The 12,922-nt window shown below is 32.5% G+C and overlaps 1 pseudogene; it reads left to right on the top strand.

Moving 5' to 3' along the window:
• The first annotated feature begins 4,649 nt into the window (after positions 1-4,649).
• On the top strand, positions 4,650-9,172 carry LOC112910240 (eukaryotic translation initiation factor 3 subunit E pseudogene; annotated as a pseudogene).
• Positions 9,173-12,922: the final 3,750 nt, after the last annotated feature.

Genomic DNA, 12,922 nt, shown 5'->3' with positions numbered 1-12,922 from the left:
ATGCCAAACAGTAACTTTCTTCAGTAAAATACAATGAAAAAGAATCTGGCTCACCACATTTGAATGATCTGATATTGAAGAGAACCAAAGTGCAAGACTTGCATACAAACCTGGGTAAAGCCAAGGGTGTGAACCAAGGAAAGTGATTTTTATTTATGGCTGCATAAATTTACTTATTTGGTAACTAATTTATGTGAAGCTTACAAGCTTGAGAGCTATTGCTTCTCTTACTGGCTTTGATCAAGTCAATGTTGGTAGGACATTATGTGTCTAAAATTATCACTGTAAATGTCCTAAACATAGTTCTAGACTATATTAACTGGCCCACCTTGTTACATGCTTTATTGTCCAAGAGGTAGCTTGAAACGGAAGCTTAAACAGTATTCTTTTTAAAAAATTAAAGCCTTGAGGTACTTTCTAAAACATAGAAGCTTGTATATTTAACATTAAATTGATTACAGAGTAATCAAAGTAATATCTATAATAGGTGGCTATGGAGTAGTCCTTTAAAAATAAGATAATGGGACGCCTGGGTGGCTAAGTGGTTGGGCATTTGCCTTCGACTCAGGGCATGATCCCTGAGTCCTGGGATCGAGTCCTGTATTGGGCTCCTTGCATGGAACCTGCTTCTCCTATCTCTGCCTCTCTCTTCGTGTCTTTCATGAATGAGTAAATAAAATCTTAAAAAAATAAAATGATCAAATATTTTGATTGATTTACAAACTATTAAATGAATGATTTGTGAATCTATTATTAAAACACTATCATATTTAGTGGGTACTGGTTACAAAGAAATTTATTTCAGATTTATTTAACTTATAGCTTATTAACATTAGGACTAAGTAAGAGTGTATCTACCTATATCTATCTATCTACCTATCTATCTATATACTTATATCTGTATCTATATATGGAGAGAAAAGATATATCTATAGTGGAATATAGACAATGTTAAAGTTTAAAAAATTAGCCCATCATAGTAATTCTGATGTATTAAAAGTACTCTGCAGTAGCACCAAGTGCAATGCAAACACTCCGTTGACTGATTGATTGATTTCGGTCCAAGTATTTTATTGTTGTTAAATAAAGGATTTCATTATCAAAATTTTGTAAAAAAATTATCTGGGTAGATATCAAGTCTCTGATGATCTTGAAGACCTCTGTTTCTGATGTAGACCACATTTTAGTGCCTTTCAGTTGTATCATCATTACCCATGGATGATATATTTCAACCTCTAGCGAGATGCAAAGTTTAGGCTAGGATTTTTATTTTTTCTTTCTTTCTTTTTTTTTTTCCCAAAGTAAGAACTTGCAAAAAAAAAATGAGTCACATATGATATCGCCAATGATTAAACAATTCCTTAGGAGTAAATTCGATTTTTGTGTTACACTTGTACACAGAAATTGACTGTTACTAAACACGTTTCTAATTTTTATTTCAAAAAATAAAACTTATTTGGAAGAATTTATAGAAAGAGTCAATACATTTACATTGTATGAGTCCATGTGGGAACTTACACCTGAGAGGAACTGAATGCAAGTAAATAAACAAACAAACAAATAAGTAAATAAATATTTTTAAAAATAGAAATAAAAGGAATTGCATGTTTATGAATGTAGCACTAGAAGCCCTGAACTAAAATAGGGTGAGATAAAAAAATAATTTAAAATCTGTTTTGGCTACCAATTGTTTACACTTATACCTGAAAAATAGAAAACCTCTGGTCATTCTATTTCTGACATTTTGTATTTCTGATATTTTGTATAATGAGTTCTGACTATAATAATTTAGAAATATGACAAGATCACGCTCCTTTAAAGATGGTCTTCAAATAGCAATGGGAAAAAAGGAGAGTTGTTAAAAAGTATACACTTGAGCATTCAGTTGTTAGGATATACCAATTATTCCTCCTATGTAAATAATAAGATAAATTAAGATTCCTTATGCAGACCAACCAACTAAACATTGAGGAGGATGAGTATAACTAGAGCAAAATCCTGATTAACTATCGGAATTAATTCCAAGGAGAAAAGCAATAACTTGCCTCCAAAAGAAAAGCATATAAATGTATATTTTCAGAAAGAAAGTAAATTATTTCTTAATAATCCCTCCTGTCCCTGAATTAAATGACTTCCCTTTCAAGAGAATCAGACATAATGAGTAATGGAGAAAGGATAATTTCTAGTTTCTTTGTATTTGAAATGGCTCAGTTAAATACTATAAGTCAACAGATATCTTTTGAAATTCCTGATTTTGTCTATTTTGAGGGACTAAGAGTAAAATTGAAGGAAGGGGCATGTATTTTAAAACAAACATCATTATTCAGTATTTAGTTGATACAGAAAAAAATATATATTAGTTTAACTTCTCAACATGATTTAATTCAGCAAGCAATCATCGATTTTCTTTTCTTTTTTTTTTTTTTTTTAATCATCGATTTTCTATGTTGGATAATGCTTGGTCCTTCGTGTTACCAGAGGTACAAAAATGAATAACTTGTAGTTCTTAGCTTCACTGATCTCATACTTTACTAAATAAAACAGATTCATAAGCTGCTACACAAAATATCAAAAAGCAATTTTATAAAAAAGGAACAAGGCTCTCAAACTTTAGCTGGCATCAGAATTACCTGGAGGAATTGTTAAAACCTAAGTTGATTGGCCCTACCTGCAGAGTTGCTCATTTAGTAGGGCCCAGATCATTTGAATTTCTAACATGGTCCCAAATTATACTTATGCTGCAGATCTTGGAATGACACATCTAAAATCACAACTTTAAGACTATGATAAACAGAATTATTTACTTTTACTTTAACTGTTTAACAAAGGAAAATTCTCAGGAGACAAGAACTTGCAGTTTAATAATTCATATAAATTTGATAGAAAGATGAAAAATTAAACAATTATATTAGAAGGAAATAGATTTAAAATAGAATATTGGAATCAAGTGTAGAAGGTGTGGTTAGACTATGAGTGAATGTATTTGGTTACTAGAAAGGAATGATATGTAATGCAGATTTATTGAAATTTTATATATGAGTAGCAAAATAAAATCTGTATGTAATAAGCAAGTATACTCTACTAGAGTAGCTATAATTAAACAATACCAATTTATGACATGATTGGTTGTAACTGGAACTTTTATTTATTTCTGTTTGTTGTGTAAAATAATGCATCATTTTTGGAAAACAATTTGTCAGGTTTGTTTGAAGATTTTATTTATTTTGAAAGAGAGAGAGAGAGAGAGAGCAAGCACAAGTGGGGAAAGAGGCAGAGGAAGAGGGAGAGAGACAATCCCAAGCACGCTCCCTGTGGAGCCCATTGAAGGGCTCAATCTCATGACCCTGAGATCATGGTCTGAGCTGAAATTGAGAGTCTGTCACTTAACTGACTCAGCCATCCAGGTGGTGCCCACTCTATCAGTTTTTAATAATGTTAACCATACACTTTGCCAATGATTTGTCCACTTTACTTCCAGATTTAGTGCCAAAAAAATGAAAACACAAGTCAACAAAAAGATAAATACATTAATGTTTAAGGAAGCTTTATCTATATTAGTCTAAAACTGTAAATAACACAAAATCTATCAATGAGCAAATGAGTAAAGAAAATGATCTGCATATACACATACAGGTGAATCTCAAAAACATAGTGAAAAAAGTCAGACACAAAAAGTACTTAATACAGACTTCCATTTTTTTTAAGTTCTAAAAGTAAAGCTAATCTATGACGATTGAAATAATAGGATTGTTTTTCTAGGATTGGGAATGAGAATAAGTGAATAGACATATGCATAAGGAAAACTTCTGGGTTGTGGAAATATTCTATTGCTTGATTGAATGGTCAGAGGTGTAATATCACTAAGATGTATCATATAGGGTTTATTGAATGGCTGTGTATTGTTGGTAATGATGGAAAATTTAAAAAAATATTATGACATGTTTTAAGCCTAGATAAATGAATCTACAATGATGTTAGTATGTGAAACAGAAAAATAACAACAAAAAAGTAGCATTTATAGGTGTATTCATAATTTAGTAAATTATCATAAATGATTATGTAAATTATCATAAATGTGGTAGTTTAAAGCACACATTTATTATTTCATAGTTTCTGTAACTCAGGAGTCCAGGCAAGACTTAACTGTTATCTCCTTGAGGGCTTACAAGGCTGCAATTGAAGCATGAGCCAGACTGCCCTTCTTTTTCAGAGGCTTAACTGGTGGAAAATCCACCTCTGAGCTTTCTCAATTTGTTGGAATAACTTATTTTCTTATAGCTATAAGACACATGGCAGCTTGCCACTTCAAAATCAGTAATGGAAAGAGACCGGGAAAGGGAGATGGGAAGCAAAAGAGAGCAAGAGAGAGAGAGTCTATCCAGGTGGGTACTACAATATTAGCAATCTTTTGTAAATATAATCACAAGTATCTTATCAACTTTGCATTATTACATTGTTTACAGCAAATTACATGTCTTCTCACACTGAAAGGGAAGGATTATACAAGAATCTGAACAGCAGGAGACAGAGACCATGGAGGTCACCTTAAAGTCTGTCCTCCATAGTAAGAGTTATTTTAGATTTATTGAATTTGTGCATCTTTCCTATCCCTATGTCAGGAAGGTAGGAGAAATCCTGTCCTTGACAAGATGCCGGAGAACAAATTGACTATTTCCATTGCACACTTTTTGGATAGGCATCTAGTCTTTCTACCGCTGAGTTTCTCTCCATCAAGAGATATATAAAGAAAAAGAATTTTTACAAGGAAAATTTGATCTTCTTAGTGATACCAACATGATAGACTTTTCTATGAATGTATATAAAACCTTTATTTTGATGATATTCCACATGCTTTAAATGAGAAAAGTGCCACATTTGTTGTACAACTGGAATAGCTTCAGGCATAAATTGAACCAATTGTGAAGACATTTGAAGATTCAGAAACTACAAGGCAGATGCAGTCAACCAGAGATGGTCAGATGCTGTTTGACTACCTGGTGGATAGGCAGGGTTTTAAGAAGGAATATTTAGGCAGGGATTTGCACTTTACAGGTATGTAAAATTCCAATATGAATGTTGGAATCACTCTGGAGCAGAAGAATATCTACTTCTTTAGAGTGTTGGTCCCAGCAAAGCAGAAATGATTTGAGTTCACTCAGAGGAAAACTAACCTCTGAAATATTAATGTAAAATTGAGATGCAGTTATGGTTAAAAGAGACTATACATAATAATTCTGTGAGTTTTCCATTTCAGTCTCTTTAGCAGCAAACATGGCTCATCCACTGGTCTGTTTTCTTCAACTACTTCAAAGGACACAATAGCATTATTGATCATTCCTTTACCAGCCACCATCTCTTAATGTATTTCAGACAATGCGTCCACATATTCTGCACTATTTGACTATAGCCATCATTACAAACAAAGATGTTCAAAAATGCCAGCAGGTGCTAAAATATGTGGTTAAAGTTATTTAACAGAGTCTTACGCATATAAAGACCAAAGTACAGAATATGTTAAATGCTTATATGTTAACTTTGACTTTGACAGGCTTCAGAAAAAGCTGAAGGAATGTGAATCAGCTTTTTGTGAATGACTTGTTGTTGGCTTGAGAAATTCTTGAGAATTTCATTGAAAGTGCTCGCCTCTTCATATTTGAGACTATTTGTCACATCCACCTGTGTATCTGCATTAACATGTTGGCAGACAAACTGAACATGACTCTGAAAGAAGTTGAAAAGTAGATTTCTAATTTGATTAGAAATACAAGACTGGATGCCAAGATTGATTCTAATTAGGCCATGTGGTTATGGGTAACAATGAAGTCTCACCCTATCAACAAGTGATTGAAAAGACAAAAAGCCTTTCATTTAAACACCAGATGTTGGCCATGAATATTGAGAAGAAACTTAATCAGAAAAGTAGGGCAGAGGCTTTTTTTTTTAAGATTTTATTTATTCATGAGACACACACACACACACACAGAGACGCAGAGATACAGGCAGAGAGAGAACTGGGCTCCCTACAGGGAGCCCGACATGGGACTCTATCCTTGGTCTCCAGGATCATGCCCTGGGCTGAAGGCGGCGCTAAACCACTGAGCCACCTGTGCTGCCCAGGGCAGAAGTTTCTAACTGGAAAATTCAGGACTCTGACTTCTACTGAAGTCTTGTATAAAGACAGGATGAAAAAACTTTGAAATAAAATAATAAAATTATTGTATAAAGGGTAACATATTTTAGAAACAGTATATTTAATATAAATTCTGGAAAATTTGGTGTTACATTAAAAAATAAGGTAGTAGAACATGGGATTATTTAAGACTACAAATATTGTATAATGTTTAGCATGCTGATAATGGTTCACACTTTCTATTTAATATCTGGTCTATAAAAGAAAACAGCTTGGTGTCAATTGCTCTATTTTGGAATAACATAAGTTGTTTTTTGTTTTTGTTATTTAGTATTATACAGGCAAGGAAAGGAATAAATTTGTCCACCTAGATCAATTGGGCTATGAAGTTTTAAGAATAATTTTCAGGAAACATGATGAGATTTTTTTTAACTGCAAAGTTATGTTCTAGCATAAAACAAGAGCAAGAATGAATGTCAGTTCTGTACCAGTGGAATCATTGACCATATGTTCTCTTCCCTTGTCCAGGGATAAGTTAAATCATTGTCACGATGCTGATAATCATTTCTGTCAGTCAATTCTCTAGCAATATGTCTCAAATCCCTACTAAAGGAACATAGATAAAAGATGATCACTTGGCTCAAGATTAATCAGGCTGAGATATAACAGGCAAGAACTTTCCAAACTCCCTGGAGTTTTAATGATAAGGCAAAAGAAACTTTGTCATGGGCCACTCAATTTGTGGGGACTTTGGTGGGGATCTTTTGGGAATATTGGTAGTAATTTACCAAGTACAAAAGAATAAAATATTAATTATTGATGGAATAATAGTATTGCAGATGTATGAATAAAGCAATTCTAGGCAGATTCTTCAATAGGTAGTAAGTATGAGCAAAAATGAAACAATTGAGAAAATAAGCATAGAAAAGATATAAGGAAATATTTCGAGTTCATTTAAAAGTGAATTCAGCTAACGCAGACATAAAAACCTGCTAAAGATTTTGTAAAGCAATAGTTCCAATAGGAAATCTAACTGTAATGATCAACAACAGAGAACAAGTTAAATTTCAAGTGTAATTTAACCCACTTTTGGTTGAAAATCTCTATTGACTTAGGAAATACAATATTATAGGTAAATATCTCTGAATTTATGGGAGAATTTTAAAGTAGTAGAACCAGATTAACATTGAAACACCTTCAAGTTACATAGGAGTTGGGGAATATGAAGCAGTAACAGCAGAGGGAATAATGCTGAGGCAATGCTGAGGTCCAATGCTGAAGCAGAGGACAGCTATATTGTTCCATTAACTCAGTTGCAGAGGACCTGTTGTTGGAAGCAGAGTTGTGTTAGGTAATATATATCTCCCAGCTGAAGGGTTCCATAAACCCTTAGAAATTTAGAATTTCAATTGTCTATGTAGAGGTGGACTTTTTGAAGAATAATTTTTATACCTCACATAGAATTTTCATTGGGATATATGACCCCCATAGTGTAAGATGTAAATCCCTGTTAAAACTAAACTAAATTTTTAAAAATAATCCTTCTCCCTTTAAGAGCAAAGAGGACCAAGGATATCTGAATGAAGCTTATGTGCTGAAACTGACAAAAAAAAAAAAATCTAGCCCTTGTCATATATTTGAAGAGAAGGAAGCTCAGGAAAATTGTTATATGTAGAATGATGTTTCAGAATACAAGAGCTGAATTTCTTCTGTAGATATCTTTGTTGTTGTTGTTCAGGGCCAGAAAATAAAAACCAAGGAATAATCAGCTATAGCTGTTAAAAGTAAAATATTTGAATGAGAGAATAAAAAACCACTTTTTCAAATCATTAGTAATTGCATAGGCAATTAGGAAAGTATCAATTATCACACTCAAATATAGACTGACTAGATCATTCCTGAAGCTGAAGTTTCATTGAAATGGTGCCTCCCTCAAAGATTATTGCACAAAGTAATTTTAGACAAAGACTTGTTAAAAAAAATCATTGGATGGAATTAAACAGGCAATGAGACCATGTTCAAGACTATTGGAATAGGAGTCAAGATTATTGCAATAGGACAGAAAGACTGAACTCAACTCCACTGACATAAAAGGCAGGAGGATTCTTAAACACTGGGATGAGATACTAGAAAAATTCTGGAGGATGTTACAGGAAAGGGAGGTTGGTCAATACAATGAGGCCATCTCGTTTGCTAACTGGTACTTCTTAAGTTGGTCTTTTATCCACTCTCAAAGAGTCGGAGATAAGAAATTCTTTCTTGAGGATTACATTTCAAAGAGATAGCTCCCAGATCCTTGTGAAAAATATACCTGGGTTTGTAAAACCGGCAAAAGGCTGGGTGAAGATTCACATCTAAAAAAGGAGAAAAATTGGGATCCCTGGGTGGCGCAGCGGTTTAGCGCCTGCCTTTGGCCCAGGGCACGATCCTGGAGACCCAGGATCGAATCCCACGTGGGGCTCCCGGTGCATGGAGCCTGCTTCTCTCTCTGCCTGTGTCTCTCCCTCTCTCTCTCTCTCTCTCTCTGTGACTATCATAAATAAATAAAAATAAAAAAGGAGAAAAATTAATTCACAATTGTAGTTTCTGAAGTAAATAAGAAAAGGAACGTCAGAGTTTGTAGTCAAGAAGATACCTATCTAAAGTTTAGTTGAGCTGAAGGGGAAGAAAGGCTCTGTTCAATATTTTCTTTGTATACACTCAACCAATACACTCAACATATAAAGCAACCAACTAGCTTTAGTCCTTATATGGAAATTTGAAACTAGTCGTATTTTCCTTTAACAAAATCTATGGAAGGTCTTAGACTTGGAACTGCCATACCAAACCCCATTACTACAATACAGAGAGCACTGTGTTTCACTTGCCACTTTCAATTTACTAAACCATTCAATCTTCTCTGAAGAAAAAAAATATATATATATGTATATATATACATACACATCTTTGAAGGGCTTATTATAACATATGCAGCTTGTGAAGTGTTTCTTCTAGAGTTTCAAGGCTTTTGCTGAATTGGCTGAACTTTGTATATTGCAGTAAAGCTAACTATTCTTTTGCTTACACTGCTGTAAATTTTGCTTATTGTTATGTATTATGTATGAAGAAGCACAAATGTACAATGTATCTTTTGCAGGAAGATTATGAACTAAATCAAAAGTATTTCCAATATAAATAATAAAAGAGAAAAGACAATTTACAATATAACCAGAAAAGCTTAGACACACAAATAAAATTTCCAGAGCTACTTCAGAAAACAAATCATCTAAGGCAAATTGTGAGTATAGTGCTTGGTGATTATTAGAACTCACTTGAGATATTTTTCAGTTGATATGTGTAACTTAATGTTGAAACTTTAATTTCTGATGAAAGTTAATCATTCTTTTTTTTTTTTTTTTTTTTTTTTACTTCACTTACATCCAATTGAGGGGGAAAAATAATTTAAAGTATTATCCACAAAAGAAAGGACAGGACATTTAACTTCCTTGTTAAACAGGAAGTTTTCTAAAACCTCACTGGTAATACTAAGTATTCAAACTACAAGTAGAGAAACTATTGAAAGATGCCCATAGAAAAGAACCTTCTTAAACCCTGGATAAGGTCAAGATGACATAACTTTGGCATTTATAAAAAATAACCAAGGAACAAATGACTCCAAATAGAACAACCTTTAAATGTAACTTCTCTCAATTTATTATTTAAATAAACTTGAACTACAACCAATTCTGAAGCAATAAAAGCATTATTTCTCAGTTCTGCAACATTGTTGGCTGTGTAACTTGGACACAAATATTTAAGGGATGATCCAAATTGTTCTGTCGCATTTGCTAAATGATGAATGGTGTCCAACCTCTCTTGGCTAGTATTGATTAGAAATATTGAAAATATATTTAGTAGTCTTTCAGAAAGAAAGGTTTTGGTCATGAATCTAAATGGTGATCTTTCAAATTAAGTGTACATAGGCCAGTTGTCTCTGAGAAGAGCAATTTGGGTAATGGCCAATTAATTTTGTAGAAGAAACAGACCATTATCAAGCTAGTATCTTTGGTATATTGTATTGTACTAAGAGAGTGGAAAAGTATGTGTGTGTATGTGTGTGTGTGTGTATTCATGTTTTTGTTTTCTTTTTTGCCTGAAAAAGTGTTTTTTTGTGTGTGCATGTGTGTGTGTACACATGCTTTTTACTGAAATTGTTCACTCTGAGTATGCACATTCAAATTCTCATACCATTACTATCATTTCATTGTACTGCCTCTATGCCTTGTTACTAATTTTATGGTCTTTGAGTATTTGAGTCTGAGACACAGATAACCTCAACATTTTTTTCTTATATTTTAGTATCTTGACTTCATCCTAAATCTCACTTATGTTGAAAAAAATACATGTCTTGAATAGAAAATCTCTAAGAATATTTATATTTGATTTGTCACCTCCAGCACTAATGCTCTCTTTTCATTAAATTACCAATATCAACTTGAAGTCTTTTATAACTGCTTTCATCTTCCAGAACCATAAGACATTTAATTTCCTTGTTTTCTTAAATAACCATCAACAGAAATCATATATATCATATTTGTTTAAAGTTTTTGAATGAGGAGAAGAGAAAGGATGTAGTAAGATTTTCAGTAAAGAAAGTTAAGAACTTGTTTATGGTCATACCTCTTTGGTCTCAGGTTACCACCAAATTTTGCTTTATTTTTTTCCTTCCATATATTTGTAGGAATCTCATTTTCTTTCTGAGTTCACAGGCACCGCAGTAAGTCAAATTTCATTTGATATTGTTAGGTGGAGAAATTCACTTCCATTTAGTCAGTCATGACAATCTGGCTTATCAAGCCTTTCTTTTTATCAAAAAGAAGCATCAAAATTGGGATGCCTGGGTGGCTCAACAGTTAAGCTTGTGCCTTCCCCTTAGGGTGTGATCCTGGGATCCTGTCTACATCAGGCTCCCTGTGGGGAGCCTGCTTCTCCCTCTGCCTATGTCTCTGACTCTCTCTCTTTCTCTCTCTCTGTCTCTCTCATGAATAAATAAATAAATCTTTTTTTAAAAAGCCATCAAAATATATTTTCTAAATGATTAAATTATATACTTGGATATAATTACATAACTTTAGAAAAAGAGGAAATCAATGACATGCAGATTTTTGTATTAAAGAGCATCTTGGCACTATTTTTCATATTTTATGTTATTATTTTCCTTAAAATTTTCTTATGAATCCATAGCTGTATATTTTATTTGTTAACATTCATTGTTAATTTTCTTGTAGATTTTTGTGGACATTATTTTGTCCAAAAGAAAACATAATCACAATTATAAATAAGTAGAAAATTTATACATCCAAAGAATTTACTATTTTATTTAAAGCATTTATTAATATTGATGTTCCAGTAGAACAGGTATGAAATTACTTTCATACAGCTAAAAATATGTATAAGTTTGGCATACAGCCTATATTATTAAGGAAACTAAAGGAAAACTAATGACCATTAAACTAAACAGGATATATTCGACTTGTTTTTTAGATTTTTCTCTATCTTTTCAGTGTTTCTGGGCATTCGATTGCTTTTATTGCTTGGATTCTACTTGGTAATTTTAATTGCATATGACACTTTAAAAATAGTAAATTTATAATTGTATAAAATTATATATATTTTTGACACATATTCTGAAATTAGGCCAAGAGAATATTACTTTATCATGTCACCAAGACTAAAATTCCCATCATCTTATTCATTCATTTGAATTAAAGCTGATTATAAATTTTCTGGAAAATGTTGAACCCTTGAACCATTAGCATTACTCATTATTACTGTTTATTAACAAACACACTTCTACTTTTTAGTCATGGAGTAGAAAATAGTTTAACATAATATGGATACAAAAGATTTTGCCAAGTTTTAATCCATCACTTAATTGTGAACTTCATTTTTTAAGACTAAAATTTGCATCTGTATAGTAAGTTGTACCCTAGTATTAAGCCACTCAGACTATGAAAGTTTTTCTGGGTAAACTGGTGTTTTTTCTAATTACATGATTTAAAGCTACCGTATACTATTTGTATCCAGTTGGAGTATAAAAATAATAAAACATTTTTAGAATTATATATAATCATATAATTATGCTACATAATTATAATATATAATTATAATAGGGAAGCAAATATATTAAGAATTTATTTATTTAACAATGGATACATTGTGCTTAAATATTCCTTATTGCTTTTCTGATTCTAAGCATATTATATAATTACAGAGAACTTATAAAATTCAGAAAGTAAAAAGAAAATATGAAAAATCCTAACAAAAATATCATAACTCACCATTTATGTTTTCAAACATTTAAGACTTTGCAACTTGCACATTTTGTGTTGCTTACCATAATCAGATAAAAATGCACAAGTATGTCCATATATGTATAAATTTGAAGATAACACTGAATTAGTATAACAGGATAGATTATTACCCATTGAGTCCCTCTTAACCCAGAATGGAGGACACGGATGTATCAGAATTATCTACCTGGTGGAAGTTCAGCAGCCATGGCATGAAACCATTTCCTCCCTATGCCATAGAGAAGGCGATGGTATATCCAGCATGCTGCCTCCAACCCAGCAAAGTAAAGGGAAGTGGTCCACAGAATCTCAGTGAGCTTGAAAGTGTCTGCAAGAGGAAAAGACCATCCAATACTCTAATAGTAGGATGATGGCTTATGTAGAGAATAACTGGGCTAATCCTCTGGCCACCTCAAGATCAAATGAATGAATGAATGAATGAATGAATGAACAAACAGAT

Source organism: Vulpes vulpes, chromosome 6, assembly GCF_048418805.1.
Source record: "Vulpes vulpes isolate BD-2025 chromosome 6, VulVul3, whole genome shotgun sequence".
Taxonomy (NCBI): Eukaryota; Metazoa; Chordata; class Mammalia; order Carnivora; family Canidae; genus Vulpes; species Vulpes vulpes.
This window is presented reverse-complemented; position numbering and strand designations above follow the sequence as displayed.